The sequence below is a fragment of the Bidens hawaiensis genome, unplaced genomic scaffold, assembly GCF_021521415.1.
Source record: "Bidens hawaiensis isolate Kalapana, Puna unplaced genomic scaffold, B.hawaiensis_p1.1 tig00000760_1, whole genome shotgun sequence".
Classification (NCBI taxonomy): Eukaryota; Viridiplantae; Streptophyta; class Magnoliopsida; order Asterales; family Asteraceae; genus Bidens; species Bidens hawaiensis.
In genome coordinates this window covers 2996766-3012452 of record NW_027491043.1, presented here as the reverse complement: position 1 = coordinate 3012452, position 15687 = coordinate 2996766, and the positions used below count along the sequence as shown (strand labels likewise).

Here is a 15687-nt window from a genome sequence, read left to right as displayed (position 1 = left end):
AGGATGCGCTAGGTCTTCTCTTTATTCTCACGCGCAGATGTTTCATGCGCAAATGTGATATGCACGAGCATGTGATATGCGCCGCGCGCGGATGCGCCACGCGCAGATGTGATGTGCGTGAGCATATGTGATGCCTGAGCATATGTGATATGCGTGAGCATATGTGATGCCTGAGCATGTGATGCCTGAGCATATTGTGATGCTTGAGCATGTTGTGATGCCTGAGCATGTGATGCATGAGCATATGTGATATGCGCCATGCGCATAGGTTTTGGCTTTGTGCCTTCATAATATCTTGATTTCAAGACTCTTGTCTATATCTTGTGGGTTGACCCGCCTCGCTCGGTGTTGAGGCGGGTACATACCTCTTCAAGCCCCCAGTCTAATGTGTGTCTTGTCTCGCGCGAGCGAGGCAAGATAGATGTTAGACTTAACAGTTTGCTCTTTTAGTAGGGGTTTGTCTTTTTCTTCTTATTACTCGTCATTGCGCGAAATTCTATCCTTTTGGTTGAAAACGAATCGTCTATGTACGTGATGGAGACGTGTCAGACCTTTCGTGTGCTCGAGGTGCTACAGTTGCCTTTCGTGTCCCCTCACAGAGTGTCAGGAACACGTGTCGCGCTTCCGTTGGCTTACCCCTGCGAGTGGGGGCGCGTGAAGTCCGATCAGCACCCATTTTTCTCTCTCCTGGGCCTATAAAAGCCAGCCCTTTTTGTTTTTATCCTTCATCTTCTTGTTTATTATTCTGAGCTTTTCTTTCTTTCATTCTATTCCAATTAGCTGTCTTCTGCATCCAGGTCTCTGTTCTTCAGATCATCCTTTGTTCGTTGTCACAATTGTATGTCTGATAGCTCAGACAACACAATCTCCCCCATCCATTGCCGTAGAAAATCATTAGTAATGTCTACATTGAAGAAGACCGGCAAGGGGAAGAAGGCTGCTGAGGTCTCATCGGAGGAGGTAGGGAGGACCAAAGCCGTGAAGAGGTGGAATGAAATCCCCTGCAAACTGAGGCAGGCTGATCTTGACAGCCTTATCGCCTCTCAGGGTTTTCTCCCTGTGTTTGGCTGCATGTTGCCTGGGGCCGGGCAAACGGCGGCGGACCCGCCTGCCGGCTATATATCCCTTTATAGCCATTTTTTCACCCACTGCAACCTTCGTCTCCCGATGATAAGGTTTGTGGGTGCGGTGCTTAGGTTTTATGGGATTCATATATCCCAAGTCCATCCGTTTGGACTCGTGCGCATGACTCACTTTGAGTTCATGTGCAAATCTCAGCACGAGGAGCCCACCCCTCGGCGCTTTCAGTTTTTTTACAAGCCCAAGATCCAAGATTCTTGGTTCTCATTTATTCCTCGCAGTCAGAAGGTGAAGTGCTCCACTGTTTCATTCAAGAGCCTTCATGACTGGTCTGAGAGGTTTTTCTATATAAGGGCTGGTGTGATCCCCATCCGTATGACCATGCGCTCGATCTCTTCTGCGCCTGCGGATGTGGGTGTCCTCAAGAACCCAACTGGCGCCTGGGTTAATAAGTTGACCGCTGAACCATCCCCCGCCAAGAACATTTGTGAGGAGGCGCTGGTGGGGGTTGGTATGAGCAGGAGGTGGGCGGACAGCGCGCTTGAGCCCGTTATCCAAGTCGACGGATTGTGTAAGTTAATCTCATTGCTTTACTTCTGCGCGAATATAATTCGTTTTGTTGATATCATTTGACTTGTTTTTGTGCAGTCACCAAGGATTATATCCACGCCGCCTATGATGAACATATGGAGGGTGGCTCCGTGGGAGGTTGGTTTCCCCGATCGCTTCGATGACATGTTCATCCCTGTTGATCTGGGATTTGTCTTCGACAGCGATGCGCCTGGTAAGCCTTTGTACTTATGCAATTTCCTTTATAATACCAAATCTTGCTAACACTTCTGTTGTGTGTATTGTAGATGCGCTCGAAAACTACGAGCTGGAGCTCGCAGAAGAGGAGGAGGAGGAGGAGGAGCCGCCCCAACTAAAGCGTAAACTAAGCGGAAAACTGGCGCAGGGGCCAGTAAGAAGCAGAAGAAGGATGATGCCCCTGTTGTTCAGGATCCTCCTACTAAGGCGGGGGGATTTGGGAAAACCCAGGAGTTTACCACCAAGGTTTCCTTGTCTTCCCTGCCTCAAAAAGTGGGCAGACCTCCTGTCCACTTGAGATATGGTGGCGCTACCTCCTCCCTTCGCGCGGCGGAAAAGGGAAGCGGTGTTGCGCCTTCGACAGGTATATTTTGCTTATCCTTTGCTTATCTTTTATGGTTCTATGAGCGCGATTCTGATAGAATTGCTAATGAATATTTGCTCACTCAAATGTTTGTAGAGCCGGCGACAGCGCAACAAGATGCCGAGGCTGCCGGAGGTCGCTTCGAAGTCCCCTGTTTTACCCTCAAAGAAGGGTAGAATGGACTTCATGGCGATGTTTGCTTCGCGAACGGAGTTGCGCCAAGGTACGTATTGCGCTCTTTTTTTCTGACTTTCTTTTAGATCAAGTCATGAACCATTTCTTTTTGTTGATTTTTTCATAGAAGCCGTAGCTGGCGTACAAGCTGCTGGCGGCACTCCTGGCGCCGGTGCCAGCGCTGTTGACTCTGCTCCTGCTTCTGCAAGCGATGAATCTCCCCTCATCGGGATTACTAAGGAGCAGGAGGCCGTTTTACGCGCCGATCTGGCGTCGTCGAGACCTCCCTCACCTCCTCCTGCGCACAGCCCTCCTCGCGAGACCGATTTTGGCTCTAGGTCGCAGGAGAAAAGGCCTGTTTCCGAGGAGTATGAGGAGTTTGAAGTTGAGGACTCCAACCGCGGTCGCGCCAGTCCTGCAGCGCCACGAGGCTTCGCGGCGGAGCCTTCTCGTGGGGCTGGCGCTGACTTTTCTGCTTCATCCCCGCAGGTATAGTTTCTTTCTTGCTTCGCTGCGCGGACTTCCATCTTAATGTTTTTATGACTTAGATAATTACTTTGTTTTTGCAGGAAGCCGATCACATTTACCGCCCGAGATGGAATATTACTGAAGACAGCACATTTCAGTCCATGGGTGTGTGTGCGGAATTCTGGGCTCATGCTGTGCCTCTATCTGAAAGGAGGTTCCAGGAGGACCGCGCTCGCGACGACTTGCTCAACGATCAAATGTTTACTGGGTCGGCCTTCTTTGCTGCCTCCCAAGAGCTTCGCTCTGATTACGTAAAAGTACGTGATGCTCTTGCGGAAGCCAAGCAAGAGGCTAAGGTGTCTGCTTGGCATCTTTCTGATGCTCGCGAGAGAGCTGAGAAGCTCCAAGCAGAGCTCAGTGAGAACAGAGCAAGTGCCAACGGCGCCTTCGTGAAGCGCGGTCATGAGCTTCAGGCTGCGCGGGAGAAGCTGCAGGCGGCGGAGGCGGACGCGGCCAAGTACGCGCGCAGAGCGCGCGACTTGGAGCTGGAGGCGGAGGCGCGTGACCAAGCTCTTGTCCAGTCTATAACTGAAAAATCATCGCTGGAGAGTGAGGTTGCGCGCCTGAAGAAGGAGCTGGCGGCCGCGCAGGCCGATAAAGATGAAGCCTTGGCGACGGCAGCGTCTAGCCAGGAAGCACTTGATGCTGCGCGGGCGGAAAAAGAAGAAGCTTTGGCGGCAGCAGCGTCCGACAAAGAGGAGCTGAAAAAGACTAAGGAAACTGTTGAGTTATTAAACTCTCAGGTTCCTGCCCTCGAGACGTCTGTTGCTGGCCTCGCGCAGGATCGCCAATGGCTAATCTCACAGGGCATGACTCGTTGCGCTTTCGCGATGAAATACTCAGACGAGTTTCAGGCCCTTGTGATGGACTGCAACGCTGCCGCGCGCTTGGTGGGTCGAGCTGAAGGGTTTACGGATGGCTATGAATATGGCATGTTGAAGAAGAACCCATCCGAGTACCCTTATCAGAGCGACGTTGCCTGCGTGGACATGGCCGTGATGGGGGAGAAGTATATGAATACTCCCATTCCCATCCTTGCGCAGGTATTTTAACCTTAATGAGATTACCTTGACTTATTTTCTAAGTCTTTTTGTACTTATATTTTTCCTTATGATTTGCAGATATCCGCGCTTGCTGACCAGCCCGACCTCGGCGCGCTAAAGAAATTACTTGACGAGTGCGAAGGGGCTGGTGGCGGCGATGATGGCGCGGGGAATGCTGCTCCTGCAAGCGGCTCTGGCGTGGCCAAAGGATCCGCTCCTGACACTGTTGTGATAGAAGACTCCATTCAAGATGAACAACTTGACTATGGTCAGTTTGGAGATGACGAGGAGCAGGCTGCGCCAGATGCCGAGGGCGATGATGAGGATGATGAAGAGGCTGATGTCAACGTGGAGACTTGAGAAGCCCTTCATGTTTTTTTTTTTTTTTTTTTTTTTTTATTTGTAGTTTGTATCTCATCTTGTAAACTTGTAAATTTCAATGCTTTGGAAGGAAATTCTGTTTTTCCCATCTTCGCATCTTGCGCATTCCCCATTCATCTCTTTATATTGAATGTTTGCTTGTTGAATATAAGATATGCTTGCACGTTGGAATAAGAACAAGGTTGTAAGGAATTTATTATACTTAACCCTTGCCATATTGTAAGTGATTTTGCCATATCTTGATTATGTTGACACGTGTCTTGGCGCTTTCATTATTCCTCTTTTGCGCGACGTTATTGCGCGTTTATGGAATTATGAGATTTTTAGCCTTTACGCGTCAATGTGTTACTCAGATATCCACTACAATTTCATGCGCGACCCCAACCTGAGACCTTAACAACTATGTTTTGGCATTTGCTTTGCCTTAGTTGTGTTTAGGTGTTTTATGGTCAGGCCGCGCAGCATGTAAGATGGATGTTGTGAGTGATTTGAGCTAAGGCTCACATTATTGGGCTAAGGCCCTGGCGTTTTAGAGTTAAGACTCATTAACGCGTTTGAGCTTGAAGCTCGCGCATGTATGTTTTACTTCGTTTTATTTCATTTTGATGTCAATACCATGTTGTCATATTGCTCAAAATTAATAAAGAGAAGTGTGAAACATGTATGCAAAAGGTAATAGAATTGGGCTAAGGCCCTGACGTTTTAGAGTTAAGACTCGTTAACGCGTTTGAGCTTGAAGCTCACGCATGTATGTTTTACTTCGTTTTTATTTCGTTTTGATGTCAATACAATGTTGTCATATTGCTCAAAACTAACAAAGGGAAGTGTGAAACATGTATGCAAAAAGGTAATAGAATCCACATTAAGAGAAGATAGCGCGTATCATTATTCATAATGGCTTAAAAAGCCTTGATTACAAACTTGACATTTTTACATGAAACATTTTCTAAGCTGTGCTGCGTTCCATGCGCGCGGGATCTTCTTTCCATTCAAATCTTTTAAGGCGTATGCGCCTTTTCCCAATTCTTCCAAGACTTGATATGGTCCCTCCCAATTGGGGGACATTTTTCCCGGGGGTATCGCGCGGCTAGCTTCATTGTTTCGAAGGACAAAATCATTTTTCTTAAAGTGGCATTCTTTCACACGCTGGTTGTAATATTTTTCCAGTTTTTTCATGTATTTGGCTTCACTGATGATAGCCGCCTCTCTGCGCCCTTCAAGTAAGTTGAGATCCAACCTTCTTTCGTGCTCGTTATCAATCTTGTTCATCATGAGCAATCTATGGGATGGGCATCCAATTTCTGCTGGAATCATTGCCTCTGTTCCATAGGTTAGGCTGAACGGGGATTCGCCATTGCTGGTTTTGCTTAATGTCCTGTGTGCCCACAGGACATTAGGTAGCTCTTCGATCCAAGAATGGGATTCTCCCTCCAACCTTTTCTTCAGCCCATTTAACAAGCTTTGGTTCGCGCGTTCCACTTGTCCATTCCCCTGAGGGTGATAAACTGAAGTGAAAATTTGGTTGATGGCAATTCCTTGAGCCAGCTGGATATCTTCTTGTTAGTGAATTGCTTGCCATTATCGCTCACAATTTCCATGGGCAAGCCAAAACGGCATATGATGTGGCTCCAGATAAACTGCTTCATCGCTTCGGCTGTTATTTTTGCTAGTGGCTTGGCTTCAACCCATTTTGTAAAATAATCTACTGCCACTACCAAAAATTTTACTCGCCCAGGCGCTTGCGGTAGGGGACCCACAATGTCGATTGCCCATTTGTGGAAAGGCCATGCGGAGGTCATCGGAATCAAGTTGTTCTTTGGCCTTATGGTGTTTGGCGCATAGCTCTGACATGCTTTGCATTTTTGGATCTCTTTTAGAGCGTCCAAGTACATGCCAGGCCAATAGTAACCTGCGCTCATTGCCTTGGCAACCACCATGCGCGGGCCAGCATGTATTCCACAGATTCCTTCGTGTATCTCTCTGATCACATAACTTGCTTCCTCAGCATCTAGGCATTTCATGAGCGGCCCAAGATAAGAGCGTCGATATAATGTGCCATCAAGGAGTTCATAGTTCTGCGACTTGTGTCTTATCTTCCTCGCCTGTGCGCGATCATCTGGTACCTTTCCCTCCTTCAAGAATTCCATTATTGGAGTTATCCATGATGAAGGGGTTGTATGAGTTACAAGGACAGACTTCGCTACCACCGACGGGTTGCTCATTACTTCTACCCTGACATCTTTGCCAAAGTGATCAAAACTGGTTGATGCCATCTTACTCAGCGCGTTAGCAGATTTGTTTTCACTGCGCGGAATATGAATGATTCTGAAGCAGTCAAATTGCTCGATGAGCTTTTTCGCCTGCTCTAGATACAGAGGCATGGTGTTCTCCTTGGCATCATAAAGGCCATTGACCTGTGCTGCTACCAAGTATGAATCAACATGGCCTCCAGCTTTTTAACTCCGAATTATGCGCGATGCGCAGGCCAGCCAGCAGGGCTTCATACTCAGCCTCATTGTTGGTGCTCTTGAAGTCCAACCTGATGGCGTAAGTATATTCATGATTCTCTGGATCCACCAGTTTGAGGCCTGCGCCGGACCCTTCATTGTTTGAAGCTCCGTCAGTGAACAATCTCCAAAAATTTTCTTCATCATTGGCTCGCGGAGGGTCTACCTCGCGCTGAGCCTCTTCAATTTTTCCTTCGGGGACTTCTTCAATGAAATCAGCCAAGACTTGTCCCTTTATTGCTGGACGGGGCTTATAGGAGATCGTGTGCTCTCCTAATTCCAGCGTCCACTTTGTCAGCATTCCTGAGAGCGCGGGACGCCGCAAGACTTGCTGGATGTTGTAACCAGTCAGAACTTCAATGGGATGACCATTGAAATATCTATGAAGCTTGCGCGACGCGTGTGTTAGTGACAAAACTAACTTTTCCATGATAGAGTAGCGCGTCTCAGGATCTGTCAGCACCCGACTCACATAGTATATTGGCGTTTGAATTCCCTTGCGATCCACCAATAATACTGCGCCGATGGCGCGCTCTCCTGCTGATAGGTATAATGTCAAAGTTTCACCAGGAAGTGGAGCTGTGAGCGCGGGCAGATTTATCAAACATTCTTTTATCTCCCTGAAAGCTTGCTCGGCCTCAGGAGTCCATTTGAATTGGCTTTTCTTTAAGCAATTCCTCAATGTGTTGACAAACGGGGTAGATTTGCTTGCATGGTTCGCTAGGAACCTGTTGATTGAAACCAATCTACCATTCAGCTTCTGGACTTCTTTCATGGTGGATGGCGAGGGCATGTCAAGGATGGCCTCCACCTTTTCTGGGTTCACCTTGAAACCATCCTTGGTGACCATTACACCTAGAAATTTTCCCTCTTGTACGCCGAAAGTGCATTTGCTCGGATTGAGCTTCATGTTAACTTCCTTTAGGCGCCCAAGGGTTTCCTCGATGTCTTTGAGCATCTGTTTTTCCTCCCTGCTTTTGATCACCAAATCATCCACATAGACTTCTAGGTTTCTTCCGATTTGCTCACTGAAAACGGCATCCATAAGTCTTTGGTAGGTGGCGCCCGCATTCTTCAAACCAAAGGGCATTTTTGTGTAGCAAAAAACACCCTTGTCGGTTCTAAATGCGGTCTTGTCCTCATCTTGTGGTGCCATTTGAATCTGGTGATAGCCTTTGTAGGCATCCAGGAAACATTTGAGCTTGAATGGCGCCACGGAGTCCACCTTTGCGTCGATGTTTGGGAGGGGGTAACAATCTTTTGGGCACGCTTTGTTGAGGTCTTTGAAGTCAATGCACATCCTCCACGACCCGTTACTTTTCTTTACCATCACAGGATTGGCTACCCATGTCTGGTATTGTATCGGGCGGATGATGTTTGCGCGCAGTAAATCCTCAACTTGCTCATTCATGGCCCTCGCTTTCTCATCCCCCATGACTCTCTTTTTTTGAGCAATTGGCTCTACAGACTTGAACGTGCTGAGAGAATGTTGTGCCAGGTCTCGCGGAACCCCAGTCATATCAGGGTGTTGCCACGCGAAGACCGACATATATGTTGTGAGCAACCTTTTCATTCTCAACCTCGTGTCGTCTGATATCGTAGCGCCAATTGTGATTTTTTGCTCCGGGAATTTCGGGTTGAGAATCCATTCCTCTGGCGCGTTTTCTGCCATTGGAATTTTCATTCTCCCCTCCCGCGGAGTACTTATCACTGCGCACAAATGATCTCGGTATACAAAAGATACACCTGTTGGTGTTGGGAACCCCAACGCGCCGTGCGCTGGCGACGGTATGGCGTTGAATTGGGCAATCGTTCCCCTACCCAAGATCATATTGTGGCAAGAAGTGGTGGGCAAGACCAAGAAGTTAACAACTTCAGCTCGCTTGTGTTTCTCATCCCCCATAGTTATCTCAAATTGTATTTGACCTAGGGGATGAATGATTTCATTTGAAACACCAGAGATTGGTGCATTCACAATTTCAAGCCTTGCTTGGTCTGCCGGGTCCAGTTTCCTGAAACATTGCTCATACATGATGTCTGACTCGCTGCCAGTGTCCACCAGGACTTTTGACACTTCGTAATGAGCAATGTGTGTAGTGATGACCAGAGGACTGCTAATTGAAGGGCCTCCCTTGATTCTTGGGAAGATTACTTGTTGCTCGCGCCAATCTCCTTGGATTTGCGCGCTTCTTTTTCTTGATGTTTGCCCTTGCCTTCCTCCCTCGGCTACACAGATTCTTTTGTACTTTTTGCTGGCAGAGGCTCCTTCTGGTTGTTCATTTTCTGGTCTTGAGTTTTTTACCAGGTGAGCCAGCTTGCCTGATTTCACATCCTTTTCAATTGCATCCTTCAAGTGGTAGCATGCATCAGTGTTGTGTCCTATGGACTTGTGAAACTCGCAGTACTTGCCACTGCCTGATGGTCCCTTGTAGTGTAGTGGCTTGGGGCTTTTGAATTGGACATTCTCAGTGCTTAACACCTGTGAAGGCGTTTTAATGAGGGGAGTCCATATTCTTGGCAGAGGTCTGTTAGGATCTCTACCGCCTTCCCTCTTGTCACCCTCCCCGCGATTACGAACATCTTTTTGGGGCTGGGGTGAGCTTGGTTGCGCCTGCTTTTCTGCGGAAGAAAAACTGGTTGGTTGCAACCTGGACCATACAGAGTTCTGTTTGCCCCTTTTTTCTTTGCTGCGCGGTGACTCAGCTTGATGCGCTCTTTCTCTTGCCCTATCTTGGGCAATTTGTTTTTCATTTCTCGCGAAGACTCGCGATGCTTCCATTAGTTTGGCCCAAGTGGTGGGCATGCCATCTCTGCTTACGAGAGCTCGGCGGAGTTGATCACTGCGCGCGCCTTGTATAAAGGCCACGCGCAATAGTTGCTCAATGATACCTCCGATTGCCAGAGACTCCTGATTGAAACGAGTGATGTAGTCTTCAATCGTTTCATCATTCCTGCGCACGCAGTGCATGATGTCATCAGGGTCGCGCGTGTGTCTGCGCTGCTGTACGAAGTGGGCTTGGAACTTTTTCAATAGTTCCTCGAACCCATAAATTTGCCCAGTCGGCAAGCTCTCTAACCATACACGCGCCGCGCCCGTGAGGCAGCGAGCAAACATGTGACACCATGTTGGCATCGTCCAGCTCTCTAGGTTTCCCGTGTTGTAAAAACCTTGCAAGAAATCGTCTGGATCTGTTGTGCCGTCATATTTGCCCAAACCACTTGGCATCTTGGTTTTGTGCTGGATGGGAGCCTTAGCGATGCGCTCAGTGAACTTTGAATGTTTCACCAAGATGGCTGGTCTGTATGGTGTGGTTACGTCCACTTGCCCTCTAACTGGTGGGCTGTACGGTATGTGCAGATCCAGATCGGCTCTGGCTCCAGGCGCCATGTTCACAGGCGCGCGGAGCTGTGAGCCTCTGCATGAGTATCTCGCGTCTTCCTCATGCTGTGAACTTCTTCATCACTGAACTCAGTGTGTGCAGTGTGAACAGAATGTACTTCTTCCGGCGCGCGCGGCCTTTTTGTTCCATGAACAGTTTGCTTATCAAACGCTTGCCTTTGTGTTAAGTCGGCTAGCTTTTTCTGTTTGACCATCTCATTGTACTTGTCCATTAGACGCCGCTGCTCGTTGATGAGCCATTCTTTAGGATCATTTGTTTCATCTTCTGGACCCATTGGTCCGTTTTGTTTCGCGCCGGCAAGATTTTGTAACGTGAGATCGTCTGGAGGAGTTTCAGTCTGGCCGTGAGGAGTTGTGATGAAGGGACGGTTACTGGTGGTGCGCGTGGAATCACTCGGCCCCCTCAGAAACTGCTGTCCCTCATTAACATCCTCACGTTCAATATCCTCCAGAACTTGATCAACGTTACGAACGCCCGAAACCATGGTGATTTTTTTTTATATATATAGATCTGATGAGATTTGATTGCCGTTATAACAGTGGATGGCGCCAATGAAGAAACGTGAGAATAAGTATTTGTGGTAACCCTCCGGTGTGAGAATAAGTATTTGTGGGAGAAGATAATAATGTTATGAGAGTAAGGAAATCTGGAGAGTATTGCTTAATAGCTGAATACTCTGGGTGATTGTGTTACTGACTGTAACTGTCTGTGATTGAATGTAATTGAATATCATTGAATCCCTCTCCTTGTGGAGTTGATGCTGTATTTATAGTGCTAGGGTTTTCACTGATTGGGCTCAGCCTTGTTGGCCTCCTCCAATTGCTCTGCGCCACGTGTCCTCTGGGACACCTGGTGCTCTCTCATTGGTTATAATCACGTGTTAGCACATGGGAGAAGATAATAATGTTATGAGAATAAGTATTTGTGGGAGAAGATAATAATGTTATGAGAGTAAGGAAATCTGGAGAATATTGCTTAATAGCTGAATACTCTGGGTGATTGTGTTACTGACTGTAACTGTCTGTGATTGAATGTAATTGAATATCATTGAATCCCTCTCCTTGTGGAGTTGATGCTGTATTTATAGTGCTAGGGTTTTCACTGATTGGGCTCAGCCTTGTTGGCCTCCTCCAATTGCTCTGCGCCACGTGTCCTCTGGGACACCTGGTGCTCTCTCATTGGTTATAATCACGTGTTAGCACATGGGTTATGCTGAGTTGTCCACCTTTCATTTGGCAGCTGTCAACATCAGCATATTCTTATTCCTTAAAAAGATACCTTCTGGAAGGTTGTCTGACGTGCACAATCAAGGTTGCCCTAATCCTGATTTGGATCAGGGCGATGTTGATTATGTGCATGTGTGATATGCGCCTATCCTGAGGATGCGCTAGGTCTTCTCTTTATTCTCACGCGCAGATGTTTCATGCGCAAATGTGATATGCACGAGCATGTGATATGCGCCGCGCGCGGATGCGCCACGCGCAGATGTGATGTGCGTGAGCATATGTGATGCCTGAGCATATGTGATATGCGTGAGCATATGTGATGCCTGAGCATATTGTGATGCCTGAGCATGTTGTGATGCCTGAGCATGTGATGCATGAGCATATGTGATATGCGTGAGCATATGTGATATGCGCCATGCGCATAGGTTTTGGCTTTGTGCCTTCATAATATCTTGATTTCAAGACTCTTGTCTATATCTTGTGGGTTGACCCGCCTCGCTCGGTGTTGAGGCGGGTACATACCTCTTCAATAATCGAGCAATTATAAATTTCGTTTTCAAATTTGATACAATAATATCCATGTTTGACAATCATTATATTTCTTTCTTCGTTAAATCTAATTAGAGCATTTGCCTTTTGCTTCAACTAATAAGAACCCTACTTAAGATAAAAATAGCGATAACAAACCGCAAATGGGTCACAAAAATGAATCTTCCTTCTCATAAAATTACCTAAATTAGCGACTAAATCAGCATGATATTTTTACATATGAATTGAAAATTAAGGGAATACAAGAACATTTAACATTTTTACCTATATTTAACATTGGACAAAATAACTCAATTTGTTAAATATTGGAATCCAACTAGCCTTTATATTATTTAATAACCGTAACGGCATTATTAGTTATTGGCACAAGAGCTTTGTAAGCAACTAGTTATGACCTATCTTTCTTGGCAATTGCCAAAATGTGATTTGTCACTTATACATATATCAGAAGTTGAATACTAGGTTTAATTTAAAAGAACCCATCATAGTTGAAAGCCGAGCGCCAAGTTGAAATATATTATCGTCATTTGAAAAACACTACTGAAGACAATATTTGGTGAAAGTTTATTTAATTTGAAAGAAATAATTCAACTTGGCCATGGTTTCCAACCATCCTCTTTCGTGACAGTTGCCCATCTACATTTGTCAATATTAATTTTCATTTATTTAGTACAAAATGTTTGCCATTTGTAAAACTAAAACGTTGAAAGTTTTTTAAAAAAGTGACGGCTTATCTGAAATAAAAAGTGACGGACAAACATTCAATGTAAAACAAGTTAACGAAGGGGAAAATCATGAATAGAGCCTTTTATTTTTGACAAAACTAAAAAGTTGTAATAGACATTAGTTATTGACTGAAGATGAATTTTTTAATTCAACTAGACCCTGACCATGACCAACCTTTTTGGTGTGAACATGCAGGTGAAGGTTTCATTTGACTGAAATATTGAAATAATCAAAGATGGTGTGATATAACGTCGCATATTTTGCAGTATAAATAGAGTTGATGTGTTTAGCATTTGTCACACAACCTGAATTTTGAATACGTACCTCTCTGATCACAAAAGTCTTTCAATTAATTATGGAATCATCAGCAGCAGCGGAAACTCCGAAATCTCAGCTATCCTTGCCCTTGAGAACACGAATTGTACTATCGGCAATAGACCTTGCAATCGACCCACTTCTCCGGGATGACGGCACGGTGCCCCGCGGTCTTCTCAATCTCGTGGACTTTCAGATCCCGGCATTGTCCATACCCGTCAACGGTGTCAAGACACACGATGTCATGGTGGATCCAACTCGCAATCTCTGGTTCCGTGTATTTGTCCCCACGCAATACGCTGAAGAAGATCTCCCGGTGATGGTGTACTTTCACGGCGGTGGATATATTTTCCTCTCCCCGGATGTGGCGATATTAGACTATGTGGGCCGCAAGTTCGCGAACGAATTGCGTGCCATTGTTGTTTCTGTCGACTACCGTCTTGCACCAGAGAACCGACACCCTTCCCAACATGACGATGGGTTTGATGTGCTGAAATTTCTGGACAATGAAGATAACCGGTCAAAATGGCTGCCGGAGAATGCCAGCATTTCACGGTGCTTTATCGTCGGTGATAGCGCTGGCGGACACCTAGCTCATCATGTGACTCTAAGAGCCTCCCAAGTCAAATTCCAGCAACTCCAGGTACGACTTAACTATATATATGTATACATATGCTACTGGATTCATGCATTATTATCCGTATATAAACATATCTAATTTCCTAGTTTGAAAAATCAACAACTTCGTATCTTTCTAATTGAAGCATCGTACACACGTAAGTTGTATTTTGTAAGAAATTAAGAAGAAATGAGTGATCTAAAATCCAACAACAAATACCACCCGCATGATTGCTGATGAACAGTATGATGGCTTGTAGGTAATTGGGCTAGTGGCGATCCAACCGTTTCTCGGCGGGGAGGAGCGAACAGATTCTGAAATACGGATGGATGGATCAGTACCTCTCGTGACAATGAAGCGGACCGATTGATTTTGGAACGCGTTCATGCCCCTAGGTGAACCCTTCAACCGAGACCATCCTATCATCAATGTTACCGGGCCCAATGCCGTGGACATATCCAAAATGGATTTTCCCGCGACAATGGTGGTCGCGGCTGGGTTTGATACCCTCCGGGACCGATATATAAGGTACTACCAGTGGCTCAAGAAGTCCGGGAAGGAAGCGTACTTGATTGACTACCCAAACACATTTCATGAGTTCTTTCTCTTCTCGGAGTTGCCAGAATCCGATCAACTTATGTTAGATATGAAGGACTTCATTAACAGGTCTTAAATAAGGTATTGACGAAAAGCCTCCAAACACTAAATATTTTGTTTCTGTTAATTTGTTCATGTATTTCATAATATTCATTTCACATGCTCAATTATCCTTTGTATATTGCTTGCTTTCAGGTTTAGAAGATTTACATTGACATGGGGTTAATGAAAAGACTAATAATATTATGAACTTTTATTCATTTGTATGTTATTTCCTTTGATTATCTTTTCATTTTTTAAATAAACACAAGTAGCTTTTATGCTAAAATATTTGTAAATATGTAGTATCATATTTACCTTCTTCTTCTGTGCATTTGAGTTAATGTATATTGTACGTAACTGAATTATAAACGCTCTTTAATCGTCCATTGTATTAGTATTATTTACATGCTGGTTTTTTTATTTTGTTTTATTATGTTTTTTGGCATTCATATGTGTGTGTGAACAATCCAGCTTGAATACAAACAATTAAGAACGAATTCATTTATTATTCTGATTTTAAAAATATTAAAATCACAAGAAAATTGAATATATTTGATTTTATGTATGTGTTGTAATTATTTCTAACTTCTATGTTCAAAAATTAAAACGTATATTCCAATAAATCAACTTGACGGCTTTTAATTCGCATAACTCAAAACACTTGGAAAACTAGGTTTTAAGCACCCAAACAACTCAAAGCTCATAAATTTGGTTTTTTGCATGTTTCTTTTGGATAGATTCCAGATAAGCTCCGTATGATTATACACATTTTGCAATACCTTTGATCCGCTTTGACTCTTGGCTAAAACCATCCAGTTATGCGAATATATAAACGGCACATTTAGTTATTTACTCCAACAAATTTGTTGAAACAACCGGTTAACATAATTGACAATATTTAGGATTTACGTATATATTTATATTACATATCATTATCACATGAATGTGTGCAACCGTAACATCCCGAGATTTCGTTTGATAAACTTTAAGTATTTAATTGAGGCAACTGATTTATATTAAATATAAAGAAAATAATGAGATTTGGTAGTTAAAGAGGGTAATGTGGAACTATCCTAATACTTTACTAATAATCAACCCCAACCTCATCTCCTTTGTTAGAACAAAAACGGTTCTACAAGCTATGGAGAAAGAGTAGAAAGAGAAACTCAGAGGAAAACTAGAAACACCCTTCTTGTATCCAAACTCATTAGTAAAGAATTAAGGATTATGTTTGGCAAAGATTAACTATATCAAAGGTTTATGTCAATTCCAAACGTCATCGAATCTCAACCACAAGGTTTGGTTTGGTTTGGTTCGGTTCGGTATAA

At 44.9% G+C, this 15687-nt stretch overlaps 1 pseudogene; it reads left to right on the top strand.

Moving 5' to 3' along the window:
- Positions 1 to 13141: 13141 nt before the first annotated feature.
- On the top strand, positions 13142 to 14090 carry LOC143533421 (putative carboxylesterase 18 pseudogene; annotated as a pseudogene).
- Positions 14091 to 15687: the final 1597 nt, after the last annotated feature.